This window comes from Sorex fumeus, unplaced genomic scaffold (genome assembly GCF_029834395.1).
Source record: "Sorex fumeus unplaced genomic scaffold, SorFum_2.1 ptg000124l, whole genome shotgun sequence".
Lineage (NCBI taxonomy): Eukaryota > Metazoa > Chordata > Mammalia > Eulipotyphla > Soricidae > Sorex > Sorex fumeus.
In genome coordinates, this window is record NW_026606181.1 from 1213667 (window position 1) to 1230311 (window position 16645).

The window sequence follows — 16645 nt, forward strand, 5'->3', positions numbered from 1 at the left end:
CTTGCTTCTCTGTTAGTTCCAGATAAATAGAATAAATACAATTCAATAAAAATAATAATATATACAGTTTTAAAAATACAATAAATAGTGAGGCAGGCAGGTACTCAGGGAAGCATCCCCAAAGGCAATAGAATTTCCAGGAGATAATAAAACCAATAGCTCAAGGCTACAGAAAGCCCACCTTGCAGACACAGGTAAAACCGGATAAGACTTCATCTGGTACCAACAGACCCAGAGGAGGCTGGAGCAGCCCCCACCCCTGTTCAAGAGACCCTCCAGCAGGAACAAAGGCCAACAAAAGGAATTTCAAAGCAAGCTATCAACCACCCCCCACCTCTAACCCCTTGGCAACCATCCTAGCAATAGGCTCTTACTTAGCTGAAGAGGACCCAGACTACTATGTAGGATCCTTGCATTCTCGGTAACATTCTTGTCAATCCATAAGAAAAGCAAAGAGCCCATTTTTCATTTAAAATGGCCTACACAAAAATTTCTCATCTTTAATTTCCTTGCATTCCCCATAACATTCTTGTTACTCTGTTAAAGAAACACATAGATCTAGTTTTCCTTTAAAAATCTCACAAAATCAGCCATAGCTAACTTAGTCCTATACTAGCTCCACAAGGGGGGGGAGGCTCCTTGTCCGTTCTCTTCTACTTTCCAATAAACTTTTCTACTTTCTGACTCTGAGTCTGAGCATCTTTATATGAAGAACCAGGAAACCAGGGACCAATGCAGACAACTGGCATCACCATGCTGGCATCAGCCACTCTTGTGTTTTTATCTCCATTCTTCTGTGACTTTGTACCGCCTACCACCTCTGCTGCTATGTCTGAACTGGAATTTCTTTTATTCTTACTTTTCCTTCTGACATGCATACAGTGATTTCATCAATGTCCATAAAGTCTTGTCAGCTGCCAAGACATTTATTTTCTCTCTGTCTGTTAGTGCCAATTATAATTTCTCACATTCAATCAATGCTCAAAAAGTTAGAGAAGGTGAGATTCTTAAGCACATGATGCTTACCCAGATTTTAAAAGGTATGGTTCAAATTTCACAGCCTAAATTATTTACAGAGAACATCCACACTTATCTCTTGTGGTAGTAGCTAAGCTGATTAGCAAACAAAGGTAATAAAACCAGCAGCCTGGTCCCTCTTCCTAAGGCTGCCCATTGTCATGAGTTTGGTTCTAGTATGGTCCTCCCTCTCAAATCAATCAACAGGATGTTATGTTGGCCATCTGTGGCTTGGGAGAGAGAGCAGATGAGCTTCCATCCAGCTATGAGCAAAACAACTCAGGGCACACACTAGCGGGAAGCGGGTAGGGACGCAGCAGGACAATCTTATTATGTTAAGGTCAGCAAGTTATTAAATATTCTCCATAGGGAGGCGATTGGATTAAATAATTAGTGAGTGTAAAGTGCTTCAAACTGCTAATTATTATGCTTTGTGGGTCTACTTTGCAGATGATCTGCTGTCAGGAAATCTATCATGAGACTTGGGGCTCAGGGTGATGTTCCCTCTCACTTATCTCCACTGTCCAAGAGTGCGTGTAATTATATCATGGATGAGTTTGGTATTTCACAGCATTTACAAATGTAATCTACCACTGTGACTCCTCAAACTTGATATTTAAGAAAAACAGAGCTAAGGAAATCTTTTCAGGAGAAAAGGAAGATTAGAAACACTAGATTAGCAAATAGCTCACACACCATTAATCATGTATCACCGCACCAACAAAAGTGCCATGAGCTCATACTATATACGGAGGAAAGAAAAGCACGAGTAGAAGTAGGGCTCAACTACTGATAAGTCCCTTATATAGGCTACTTGTTCCCGAAGTTTAATTTAATCTCCCATTGTAGCACAGTGATTTGAAATGTAGAGAAGCAATTACTCCTGTCCCTGGAAGAAGAGGCTCTTCCCATGGTGGAATTATAGCCAGCTCTAGGCATGATTTAAGGAGCTATCTGACATAAACAGTATGTAAAATTGAATAGCCTGCACTCAATCATGTCAGTATAGTTTTCAATAGATTTGAAATAATGTATCTTGGCTAATGAGCTTGCTGTGTGTGGTAGCCCCACCTTTACCCTGCAAACCACAAAGGAACCTAATAAAATTTAAATATATAGCACTTGCCCTGAAGTTGGTATAGGATTAATTAAATGCACTTGATGCTATTACTCTTGTTTTATATTTTGCCCTTTGGGTCACACCTGGCGATGCACAGGGGTTACTCCTGGCTCATGCACTCAGGAGTTACTCCTGGCGGTGCTCAGGGGACCATATGGGATGCTGGGAATTGAACCCGGGTCGGCCGCGTGCAAGGCAAATGCCCTACCCGCTGTGCTATCTCTCCAGCCCCGATGCTATTACTCTTAAGTAAATACTAGTAGAAAAGAGCGAAATAAAAAGAGTTTTATTCAAAAACTTGCCCAAATATTGTTAAAACTTGACACAAATGGGTGTAGAATGAAGGGCTTATTAAAAATTATAGTGATATAAAGAAGAATGAGGCAGCTTAAAGTTTTTGCTTAAAATAGATAACATCACCTAAAATGAAGGGCATTTCTGTGAACAACCATCACAGATCACCCTTTAGACCTTCATTACCTCTTTCCAATGTGTGGTTTAGGAAGAATTAGAAAAAAAGATGTAGTATACTGCATATGGGTAAGAGGCATATGGTGATGGTGAGCTAGTGAGAAATGACTGTATGTCTGTGTCATCTCATGCCTGAGGAAAGTTCTGGATCTGTGTGCAGCATGTGAAAAAGATGCCTCTTTGCTGGCTCCCTGCTGCAAGAGAAACAGAAACCATAATTAACTTCCAACATCTTTAAGAAAAGAGAACAACATCACAATCTCCTTAGCCAGGCAGGGACTCTCTAGAACAGAATACAGCATAACATCAAGGGCAGTGGTTGAAATCTGGGGTCTAAATCCAGATCATCGCAGGTGCCCAGGTCAGTCCTCTCAAAGAACTAGCTGAATATTCTTAAATAGATTACATAAAGGCCCTCCCGTTGATCGTCGATTTGCTCGAGCGGGCCCAGTAACGTCTCCATTGGAGACTTTGTTGTTACTGTGTCTGGCATATCGAATACTCTCGGTAGCTTGCCGGGCTCTCCGAGAGGGGCGGAGGAATCGAACTCGGGTCGGCCATGTTGGCCGCTTGTAAGGTGAACGCCCTACCCGCTGTGCTATCGCTCCAGCCCCATACTCCTGCTCCTCAGTTGATTAAAAATACAGATACTATTGAATTACTATGAAAACTTAAGTGCTTAGAGTAATAGACATTATTAGTACTAAGTTGTTATAAAAAGTGATATCAAAATTACCTTTGTTAGTAAACTTACCATTTTTAAATAAAGTATTAAAAAATTATGCTTTAAACCCTTGTATCATAAGCAAGATTCTAATCTATAAGTGAAAACAAATTTATTTTGGTTTTTACTCTTACATAGTTACTTATTTACTAATTACCTCTTAAAGAAATTGTAGTATTATATAAGGGAAAGAGAACTGGGATATAAAGACTATTCATCCTTGAATTCTGTTTGGCTGTATTCTGCCATGATATATTTTGTTTAAATCTTTTTTTCATGGAGTAAAATATCTACATTTTCTCTGTGGTTCCTCTTTCAGTCTATAGTTCCAAATGTGACTTCCCCCGCCTTTTTTCTTTCTGAATTATGTCCCTGTTCCTTGGGACTAAGTCACATGAGGACCCTCATTGTGAATTATCTTTCACACTAGGCTTTAAAAAGCAATAACTTTTCATCCCAAAGCTTCACTAACATCTTCATATTCTGATGTTGAATTTTTAATTTCTTTGTGTGTGTGTGTGTGTGTGTGTGTGTGTGTGTGTGTGTGTGTGTGTAGGTTGAGGATTTGGGACCACACTAAGCAGTATTTAGGGATTACTCTTAGTTCTGTACTCAGAGATCACTCTTGGAAGTACTCCGGGACCATATGCAGTGCCTTGAAAATGAACCAGGCTGCATGCAATGCTACTAAATCCATATTCTATCTCTTTGGTCCCTGAATTATTCTCTTAAGCACATCATTCCTTATGATGTGATTTACTTCTTGTTTGGCAATTTCCACACGTCCTTACTTTTTCACAAAATTAAGTCAGTCTTTTTTTGTAGAGGGCTAGACCTTTCACGATAGGATCTTGTGTAGCATTTCAGCTTTATCTCATACATGCTGATCTAATCAGACCAAGTCCAACGAATGTTCTGCTCTGACTCTTGCTCACGCTCCTCATATCTCCTCCCATCTTTTACAACGTCCACTACCTAGTTCCAAAATTGGTCATTTCTTGAAGTATTCCTCTAAAGTCTAAGTTTCCTTTAGGGAGCAGGATATATTTCAGTTGATCTTACATGGGCTGGAGTGATAGCACAGCGGGTAGGGCATCTGCCTTGCGTGCCGCCGACCTGGGTTTGATTCCTCCGTCCCTCTCGGAGAGCCCGGCAAGTTACCTACCGAGAGTATCCCACCTGCACGGCAGAGCCTGGCAAGTTCCCCGTGACGTATCTGATATGCCAAAAACAGTAACAACAAGTCTCACAATAGAGACCCTCAAGCAAATTGAGGAACAATGGGAGGATAGTGCTACAGAGCTAAATTGCAATGTTTGTAATAGTTTTGGGGCTAGTTCTACTTAAGTCCTTATAGGACTGCTTTGGGTCATTGTCACCTTGATATCCTTTGTAATTCTTAAGACGTTGCCTTTGACTTGGAAGCAACTCAAATATATAATGAGTACCTAAATTAAATTAATGAATATATATTATTGACTGTGTGATCCAAGAAATCTCACTTTTAGCTAGAATTTCTTTATTATGAAAGAATAGGATTGAAGAAGCTTATTTTTACATTTACCTATATACTTTCATAGAGCTCATGGGTCTAAATCATTCTGTATCTTCATAGATAGTGAAACTGCAGTATATTTGAAATAAGTTTAAAAATAGAATAGAATCACCGTTTTAGTTTCTCTTCAACTTACATTTCTATTTTTTAATTATGCTATTAAGCACAAGTATCATTGTTATTAAAAAGAATAATTAATAAATAAAATATCTTTTTCAAGTTAAGGATTGCATAATGAAATTTTATGTGATTAATAAAATCAGTTTATGCTAAGGTTTTCATGCTCTGACAGATTGTGCTAGTTTCGGGCTGTAGCTATTTGATAAGACGCCTCGAACTTAAATTTTTCTCCTTAAATTTACATAAGGTGATTATTAGTGGTTTTTCTTTTAAAAATATATATATATTAAAACCCACATTGTCACTTTCATTATCAGCAACCTCCTGTCTCCTACAGAGATGCACCATTAGTTCATCTTTTCTGCTGTGGTCCAGGGCTAATGATGGTACCTGACAGCGTTCGTGTGTTTGGTGAGTACGATGCACTCTGTATCCTTGAGTACACAGGGGAAGTGATGAGATCTCGAGAATGACTGAATCTGTGGAATAGGAAGACATTTCCTAATGGCTTTTTACTGTATTTTCAAAGAATGTTATGACAGGGGATGTCACTTTGAGTCATCATTCAGCTAAACAGATAGAAGTGAATTCTTGACTTAGTATAAAAGTTATGTTTCACTTGGCATCTTCACTGACTATTTGAGTTTAAAAATCTCATACCTAATTTACAAGCAAAATAATTCCAGTACTTACCTTACTCAAGAGAGACAATAAGGATCTCTATAATATGTTTGCAGCAAGACCGGTCTCTTGAGGTCATTTAATCATATGACTTGATGTTTATATATCTGTGACTCTTCGTGTATGTGACATTTTTATGCATTATCATGAAAGGATTGTCATTGACAATTCAAATTCTTTTGGAGGTTGGAGTAACTCAAAATTCAGCTTATTATTGCATCTTTGCTTAGCTTGGAGCTACAAGAATGATTCCCTCATAATTATAATTTTAATGCTATTTTGCTTTTCTTGCAATTTCTGAATGCTTGTAGGACTTCATATTTTTAATATATGGAGGAAATAAATATTTAACCAGCTGTTTAATCTCCAGTTCTGAAAGTATTATGTGTATCTTGTCTTCATTATTTTGAAAAATAATTTTAAAAACCAAGATATTTTTAATCTCCCAGGCTCATTTACTCCCATTTAATATATTGAATAAGGTGAAAACTCTGATTTCACAAGCATCTTTTATTTTTAAGAATAGGTCAACCAAGTGTTCTTTGCAGGCATGTTGGGACTTTACTCAGTAGTTTACACTGGAGAAATAGTTCTATTTTTCTCACCACTATCTTTGAATTGACATAATTGGTCTCTCTTTCAATGCCCTAAGAGAGATCTATGACAATTTATTAGCTAGTTTTTTGGTCACTTTGAAATGCAGAGTGTCTCTATTTTAGGCATAAAGTAGCTCTTTCTAATTGAAATACAAAGTTAACTTTTCATACAGTTTATCTTCTTGTTATAAGGTTAAACACATTTCCCTTGATTCTGAAACCCAGAAATCTGAAAGGGCCTATTTTAAGCATAATCAAAGGTCCTTGACCTGCATCAATAGGAGCTGAAGACAAGGAAAGACCATTTTTTAAATACGAATTTTGTCCTTCTCTCAACACTTGCTCACTGTCTCCTTTGACTTCTTTTGGGTCACGTAGGGAGTGGGGACTAGAAGAGAAAGAAATCTTATTTAACTGACACCATTAGATCTGGCCCTAGTCCCTCAATATGGCAGATGTTCAAACGGTGACTCAGCAATCCTTTACACCACTTTTTCCTACTCCATCCAGGAACCTTTAGCCTCTGCTTTCCTCTGAGGGAGATGATTCATTTCTGGCAGGTCTGAGTAGTCTTCCAATCCTTCAGCTCTTTTAAGACAATACTCTGTATATTCACAATGTGGTAGGCAATTTAGCTGAATGAAGTTCAAATGAATCATACAGGCATTTTCTATCCCAAGGGAAACTCAACAATTCTGCCCTTGCCTCCTAACCTTGGAAATGCAGAATGAGATATTACAACTGGACTTTTGACATGCCATCACAAACAAAGTCGGGCTCTTTATTTCAGGTGAGATTTTAAACTGAAGACAAGGCGAGCAAAGACTCCAAGAGATTCTCTTTTATATACAGTAATTACTGAATTAAATGAACCTATGAATTACCATAGCTCTATAATCATGGGATCTATAGGCAGAGAAGCTGATGAGGAAAATTTATGCTTTAAAATTCATAGCAGCTCAGATACAACTGTATAGAATATAAAATGACATTTAACAAATGGGTCCTCATCACATTAAAAAGTTTCAGTGTAGAAGAGAAATTATAATTAAAATAAAAATACAACATGCTAAATTAGAAAATATTTGCACATCTTACATTTGTGAAGGAGCTAATATGTATAAATAAATATGTAAAAAGAATGCTTACAATTCATCATCATCATCAATAACAACAAAAACAAATCAAATATCAAATAACTCCATTGAAAAATGAGCAGATTCAGAATCTCCAGATTCACTTTCTCCAAAAAAGATATTCAGAAGACTAACAGGAACATGAAAAAAAGGTTTATCATCTCTTATAATCATGAAATGCAAACCTAAAGTACAATGAACAATTACCTTATTTTGTGTGAATGACTTATATAAAAATGATTTTCAACATAAATTGTTGAATTTACAGGGAAAAAGCAATCCTGGCATATTGTTGGTGAAAATATAAACTGATTAAATCTCTATGGAAACTGGAGATGTCTCAAAATATTAAAATAGCTCTGTACTATAATTCAGAAATTCTGTTCCAAGAAATATACCTGAAGAACATAAAAACATCAATTTGATAAAATATTTGGACTCCTATGTTTATAGCAGCATCACTTACAATGGCTAAGATATAGAAACAAACTGGGTGCTCATTTATGGATAGATAAAGAAGATATAGTATACATAGAACATATCGCACATAGTAACACACTATGGAATATGAGTCAGCTATAAAATACAAGAAATACTGCCATTTGCAATAGAAAGGTTGAACTAGAAGTAATCATGCTAAGCAGAGTAAGTCAGGAGGAAAAATATACTGGGTGATTTCACCTTTCTTTGAAATAGAGAGATAAGAGAGATAAAGGCCCTCCCGTTGATCGTCGATTTGCTCGAGCGGGCCCAGTAACGTCTCCATTGGAGACTTTGTTGTTACTGTGTCTGGCATATCGAATACTCTCGGTAGCTTGCCGGGCTCTCTGAGAGGGGCGGAGGAATCGAACTCGGGTCAGCCATGTTGGCCGCTTGTAAGGCGAACGCCCTACCCGCTGTGCTATCGAAAATAGATGAAACTACATTCAAATTAAACTTGTTGATTCTGACTGCAGAATTGATGTTAAGGGGAAGTGGGCAGGGATAAAGGATGGAGTCCATGGACATGGGCATGGACTATGGTGGAGAATTTTTGCTACCTTGATGATGGCTTTCACATAAGAATATATACTTGAAGAAGTCTGTGTGTGAACCTGTTTCTCTGAAAACACATGCATTGTTATATGCCCATGGTAAAAGAAGGAAGTAATAAAAATATCGAATATAAAAGAAGATAATAAAACGAGAAAATACATAAATAAAAATGCAGTTAAGTACTGTGTATCTATTCATAACCAATCATATTGAACTTAAAGAAGAATTTTCATTCTTTTCAACATCTTGAAATAAACACCAAGTAAGTATATCTACACATACACACAAAACCACTATGAGTGCAATAACAGTAAGTGCAGATGGACTTAAAATGTATTGGTGATTCAAGTAGCACTGATGTCACGTCGCTCATGGGATTGTCTCATAGTTCAACCCATTTCTGAGCAAACTATACTGATACTCAATTTATAAGACAGTTGTCGTGGTAGGAAATCTGATAATGTCTAAAACTGTGCCAATCTTTTATGCCCAGCTGTGATGGACTGAGTTGTGATATTTGGAATTTCCTAGTCAAAGCTAAAAGAGAACAAAAGACTGTTGGAAAGTTTTTCTGAGTGACTGTAACTGCCAGTACTGGAAGAACCAAGATCCTGGAGAGTCGAGAACATATTCCTCATCAACCTCTCACTCAAGGCATCACCACTCATAAGCAGTGAACGGTGAGAAGACTAGCAGGAAGCAAAGGGTGCAGGGATCAAGGAGATCCAAGTATGTCAGTGTTTTTTATTTATTAGTGAAACACCATGAGATACAGTTGTAGACTTACGAGTTTCTGTGCTTGGGTTTCAGTTATACAATGATGGGGTACCCATCCCACCACCAGTGCCCATTCTCCACCCCCACCAATTCCAGTATTCTTCCCACCACCCATCCCCCATCCCAGCCTGCCTCTGTGGCAGGGCCCTCCCTTTTGTTATCTCTTTTTGGGTGCTGTGGTTTGCAGAAGAGGCATTGGGTGGCAATCATGTTCAGTCTAGAGTCTACTTTCAGCATGCATCACCCGTCCTGGGTGGATCTTCCCAGCACCCTTTATTTGGTTTTAAGGAATAATAGAGCTCAAACCACAGAGTCAACAACTGAAATTGCGAGAACCAAACATAAAAGTTGCCCCTCAAGATGGTAGGCTGGGGTTGGGGACAGTGGGAGGGAGTAGGAGAGGGAGTCTGAGGACAATGGGTGACTCTGGTGGTGGAATCGGTGCTGGAACATTGTAAGAAAAAAACTCAACTATGAATAACTTTATCACTCACAGTGCTTTAATAAAAAAATCTGGAAAATAAATAAAAGAAAATGACTTCCATGATGCTGAGAAACTAGATAGGATTTTTTGAAAGTCACCTTTCAAAAATATTTGGAGAATAAAAAAATAAGAAGAATTTAAGACTGACCAAGGAGAAGGAACTTAAGTTCTTCTGCAGATCCTGAAGAACTATTGTCTGGAGAAAAAATATAGATCTGATTTTATGAAGAACTGAAACCCAGCTTGGAATGAACTCAACACCCAATTTACATGCTAGGACACCTCACAGAGAAAGAGAAATGTTCAGCAACTCTACAGATTTTCAATTTAATGTCCAACATCCAAATAAAACTTATCAGACACTCTGACAAAAGAAACCAAAATTAAAATTGACAATGGAAGCAAAGTCCTGAGTGATTCCAATATTGACAGAGATATTGAAATAAAATGATGTAATCAAGCAAATAGAAGATGTAGAATTTTGTCAGAGAATTATGCTCAACACACACAAATTCATGCAAAAATGTCTAGAGTTATTTTTATGTATGTATATGGTATATGGACTGCTGGCTTTTTGTAAAAAGAGTTAAGCTTTAAAATCAGATTAATATAAACATAACCAAGTATAAGCATAAAGAGATTTTTTTACCAATTTTAATGCCTAATGAAACATTTGGAATTTTATAGATTATGGAGATTGCTATGGTCGAGAACTTCCTTGCACATAGCTTGGTATCTAGTATCTCTTCTTGTCCAAATACCAAGTGCGCCTTATGATCAGTGTATTAGCTGAAAGCGACTCACATCACCCTGGATAACTGTTGGGGGAAACTTTGTCCTTTTTGAGAGCTGCAGCTCACTTAACAATCTTTTTATGAAGGAGTGGCACAACCTAGAGAGCTCTGATGTTTATACTGAACTCTACCGCTTATGCCATTGGTTATTTGCAAAAATGCTGTTTGATTCCTGACCTTCTGTCTCTTAGTTTTCTGCCACAAGTGTCTTATTTCAGTTAAGATTTCATATTTTAAGGAAAAACGGTTTGATTTCCAGACCAATCAGCAATATATGTTTACATACTGATAACTATGAATATATTTACATATAGATATATTCAGATGAAACAGGATACTGAAAACCACTAATAAATGAATATTACAGTAATTTAAAAAACCATTTATTGTAATAATGAAACTTCCATCCTAAAAATCTGAAGTCGACTGGAACTTTTTGCTGTGAGTTTAAAGGTCTCTGAACAACTCACCATGCTTCAGTGCAGGGCACTCAGAGAAATACTTCAAAGATCTCAAGTTTGAAAAACATCAGAAAGTCCTACTTGTAGAGTAGTTCAAAGCAATCACAGGTGAATCATGAGGGATTTGTGTGGGAAGTCAGTATCCAAATATATTTTTCCTCTGAAATTTACATAGGCTTCTAAATTCAGTTATATTAGCATATTTATAATTCTCTCACAACTTCACAGTTCGTCAACATCACCGGAAATCATAGCCTCTACTCCACATTAATGTTAGATAGGTCTCGGGTCACACATACTTCAAAGATATCTGCTTTTCATCCATTTACCCTCTGCTTCTCTTACATGCTGAAAATAGAGCTTGTCTAAAAGATTTGATTTTTCCCTACTTCTCTTTTTATAGGCAGCTTCAGATTTGCATTTTTATCACTCCTCTCAAAATATGTTGGTGTTGCTGTTGAGTATTAACGGCTCTTTATTGGTACTTCTTAAAATGAGTGCATCATTATTTATTGTTCTGGGAAGGTTCGTATGCAAACTCCATTTTATTTTCAGTTTTTTTTTTCTAGTAGAATCTTAGTATCTACCAGTGTCACACGTTTGTGGATATGTGTTTAGTTCAGTAGTGCAAGAGCCCACCCAGTAGTGAGCACTCCTATCTATGGAAAATAATTTCAAAGTATTTTTTTTTCTGTTTCGAGAGGCACACAAAGTCAGTGATTCCACATTTGACAGAACTTCAGCAAATTCATCTTAGTGAATCCTTGCAAGGGAGTTGTTGTACCATACAGAAGGCTTAACTTTTATTTGCTGCCACACTAGCTATCATCCTTCTTCTTCATTTGTTCTATCTCACCCTTAATTTTCTCTCCTTTCTGAAAGCCCCCAAATATTTTCATCTTCTCTTGAGTCTTATTATTCTTTTAGTTTTGAGTTACTTAACTGATTCAGTTTTTTTAGACTAAAATGTAAACTTATTATTATTTTTTTCCATGTTTGTATGAATTGGCCTACTTTTAGGAGAGCAAATTTCATGATGACAAGATAAAGGAAACGTAGATTCTTCACCTTTGGGGACAAGATTTACTTTTGGCTAGAGAAGAAAGCTGCACTGTGGAAGAAGTTCTAGTACCCAGATCGTTCAGAATAAACCCATCTGATCCAATCTCAGAACTGGTTCTCACCTCATACTGGGAAACAGGAAGGAGAGAACTAGAAATTCTAATTTATTAGGTCATCTGCTTTAGGTCTACCTCAAGTTTGTGCTAATGGAGAGTAAGGGAACTCATTTTAGAATATCATATCCAGCAAGGTTTTATTCTTCTCATAGTCTATGCTGAGAGGTAAGTAAGTCTATAGAAAGATAAGAGTAATGGCCTTTTTGCTCACAATTCCTTGTTTCATTAATTAAGTACCAATTAAAATTTCCATAAAATAGTGTTAAAGGTATAGGCTAGAATCAGCAGTCCCCTTTCCAGTCTTGGCTTTTTCACTTACAGTGAGACTTTGAACAAACTTGTCACATTGCACTTCTTTTCTCTGAAGTAGGGAGTAATAACAGACTTGAGCTCATAGAGTGATTGTGAGGATTAAGAACATATACAAATAGAATTATTAATGTTGTATATTAATTATTTGAATGAAGGTACTGGCAGAGGGACAAAGCCACGCGGGTTCCGGGGCTGAGATCTCCAAGCCTACTTGGGTTGGAGTCGAGCATCCTCCACCCAGATCCTCCAAATTCCAGTAGGTGGGGGTCACACCCACCACCTGGCCCCCTGGCGCCGTGTAATCCCATCAACGGCCAAGACTCAGAGACTATAAAATCCAGCTCCTGGAACATCTTATCAGGACATCTTTTATGACATCTTATTATCTCATTCCTACTTTGGACAAACTTGCAGGCTATCGAATGTAGCCTGCCCACAGGGCAGAGTCTGGCAAACTCCCCGTGGCGCACCAAATATGCCAAATACCAGTTAACAATGATGGGTCTCATTGTCCTAAAGAGCCTTGAATATAATCTCAGGGTTAGGATGAAAGAGACGTTACTGGGGCCTGCTCAAGGCAATCGACGAATAACAGGATGATGAAATGAAAAAATGAAGTGAAATTATTTGAATATTTAATTTAATTTGTTATGATTTATTTAACTTCAAAATAGGGTTATTTAACATCTCCTCATATATCACAGGCACGGTCACAGTCACGGTCCTCCCATTGTTCATCGATTTGCTCTAGCAGGCCCCGTAACGTCTCCATCATGAGACTTGTTACTGTGTTTGGCATATCGAGTATGTCACGGGGAGCTTGCCAGGCTCTGCCATGATATCTAATTCCAAATATTTTCATATGGCTACTTACTACATTATTTTCTTTATCCTTCCACCATCCAATATGTGATGGCTATTTCCTAAATGTTGGTTAAAGTGAATGACTTGCCTTTTCTGAAAACGTATTACAGATGGCATCTTTATTTGACAACATTCTATGGTTGTGTTTTGTGTTTCAGCTGTTTTGTCTTATCAGGTGTTAATTTATGCTCTTTAATTTAAAATAGAGGAAAACTTTGACAAAGACACAGGATGAATTTATAATTGTTCAGCAAATTTTTTAAACATTCAGATGTCTTGAATACTTTCACAAGTTTCACATCTTTTATTTTCACTAAAGCAATCTTTACAAAAGATTGTAAACCACTCTCTTTCTTATGTAGTGTGAGTTACTATGTTCTTTGAAGTTAGTCAACACCTTCTGTCCTTCCTAATAAATTCAAATTTATTTACTCAGATCTAGTTCCTGAACTATCAATGTGTCTGTGGTAGATAAAACATGGGGTGGTTCCCTTGATCATGAAAACTTCCAGGTGGCCATGAAGAAACTATGATTCTTCTGGAAATGGACATAATTTCTGACTAAAATGGAAGAAGTCAATCATCTTAATGTCTCCTCCTGAACTATGGTAGTTGACTGTAATATTTAAAATTAATAAGAGCCAACTAGGAACAATCATATCTGTAAATTTTCAATCCTAAAAAAGAAATCTTAGTTTTATATTTTCTTGACAATACTAATAAGATGTTAATAGTTTCAGTTGCAACTTTGGTTCCCTGATAACAGCTGGCTTGAGAGAAGGAGAGATGAAATTTGTCAAGGAAGAGTAGCATCTGGATGGCATTGGAATCATTAGATCCGTTGTGGGCTGCTGGACCACTTGCTCCTATCTTTCACCCTACAAAAGTTCTATTTAGATGTAAACTTCATTGTGCTGTTTATTATTTGAAAGTAAAGCAATCAAATGGGAAAACCTCTCACTACAATGTTTTGACTCAATTCAAATGTTAATAAGAGGGACTTTTTAGTTTAAGTCTTACTAGCAATTTGGAGGGCTGGAGCTATAGCACAGTGGTAGGGCGTTTGTCTTACAAGTGGCCAACATGGCCAACCTGGGTTCGATCTTCTGCCCTTCTTGGAGAGCCCGGCAAACTAACGAGAGTATCTTGCCCGCATGGCGGAGCCTGGCAAGCTCACCGTGACGTATTCGATATGCCAAACGCAGTAACAACAAAGTCTCCAATGGAGACGTTACTGGGCCCGCTTGAGCAAATTGATGAACAATGGGAGGACAGTGACAGTGACAGCAATTTGGAGTGGACCAATTCTATGCTGGATTTCAATTAGTTTAGAAGAGAGAGAATTGACAACTTTTGTGACACCCTGCATAATTATGTTAAATAAATGTGCTAGCAATGCTATAAAAGATGGCAAATTTAAGTGCAACTTGCTGAGTTGTAGTAGTACTGATTTACATTCAAAGCCTGCTCATAACATACTTCCTATCTTGAGCCGACCATTTGCATCGTCCTTTATAAAAAGAGGATTTGGGTGTGAGAGGTAAAAGACTGATGAAATCTGAACACAGAGGATTTCCCTGCCCTCCAACATAAACACTTATGTACCTATGTTTCCTTTGTTGGCATTCAACTCTGAAAGATGTATTCCGCTGAAAAATATGTATGTATGAGTTGGGTGTGGAAGGAAGTGAAGAAAAGTGAATCTTGGTTGCAGACCATGAGAGAGTTTATACATCTAGTCTTTTGGTTTACTGGGCCCTCTTTCTTTCTTTTTTTTTATTTTAATTAGTGAAACACCATGAGGTACAGTTATAGACTTATAAATTTTTGTGCTTGGGTTTCAGTTATACAATGATCAAGTACCCATCCCTCCACCAGTGCCCATCCTCCACCACCACGGGTCCCAGCATCCCTCCCACCTCCCATCCCCCCGTCCCACCCTGCCTCTGTGGCTGGGCATTCCCCCTTGTTCTCTCTCTCTTCTTTTGGGTACTGTGTTTTGCAAGAGAGGCATTGAATGGCAACCATGTTTGGTCTATAGACTACTTTTAGCATGCTTCTCCCACCCTGGGCGGGTCCTCACAACACCCTTTATTTGGTGCTCTCTTCTCTATCTGAGCTTCCTTTTCACCTAGCACGTGTGGCTGGCCTTCAAGTCATGGAGCAAAATTCCTGGTACTAATCTCAGCCATTCCTGGGTGTTAGTCTCCCGTTTTGTTGCTTTATGTTCCCCAGATGAATGCAATCTTTCTGTGTCTATCCCGCTCTTTCTGACTCATTTCGCTTAACATGATACTTTCCATGTAGTACCACTTGGATGTAAATTTCATAACTTCATCTTTTCTTTTTTTTTTTTTTTTTTTTTTTTTTAATTTTATTTATTTATTTATTGAATCACTGTGGGAAAGGTTACAAAGCTTTCAGGTTTATGTCTCAGTCATGCAAATATCAAACACATTTCCCTTTACCAATACTTATTTTTACCATGAAGAACCCCAATAAAACCCCACCCCCCACCCCTCCCCGTCCCTGTGAGGCAGATGCATTCTAGTTAACACTCTATCTGCTTTGATTAGATTCATTGTTTCAATAAAAGATTCACCACTATTACCCAGAGTTTACCCCCCCCCCCCAAATCAGACATGCTGAAAAAGCATTGTGAAGTGATTTGCTCTCTACGGCTGGGTTCAAGAATTAAATGTTGGTTTTGGATTTCTGCTCTTTTACCTATTGACCCTGGAAGTATTTCTACTGAAAGTCAGATAGTTAAGAGATTGGTTTCTGTGTTCTGGAGTTCTGGCCGTGCTGGAGAGCCGCTCGCGGGGGGCCACCGGTGGCCTCGGTAGGGCGTGAAGGGCGGAGCGAAACGCCCCCCTTCCCCTGAGGTTTTAGTCGCCCCCACACTCCCGGCTCATACCTGCTGTCCACAAGGCTCCCATGTGGCCGCCATCTTTCTTTCCAGAGAGGAGAGGGCGAATGGGGCAACACCCTTTCCCCTCCGGCAGACTTGATGGCCTGGATCAATGCATAGTCCATTCACTTTTCTGCTCCAAGCTGCTGGGTTCTGCATTAAGTCCTTGTGCTTCTGGGGCCGTGGCCATGCTGGAGAGCCGCTCGCAGGGGGCAACTGGTGACCTCGGTAGGGGGTGAAGGACGGACCAGAACGCCCCCCTTCCCATGAGGTTTTAGTCGCCCCCACACCCCCGGCTCATACCTGCTGTCCACAAGGCTCCCATACGGCCGCCATCTTTCTTTCCAGAGGGAGGAGGGCAGAAGGGACAAACACCCTTTCCCCTCCGGACAGACATGATGGCCTGGAT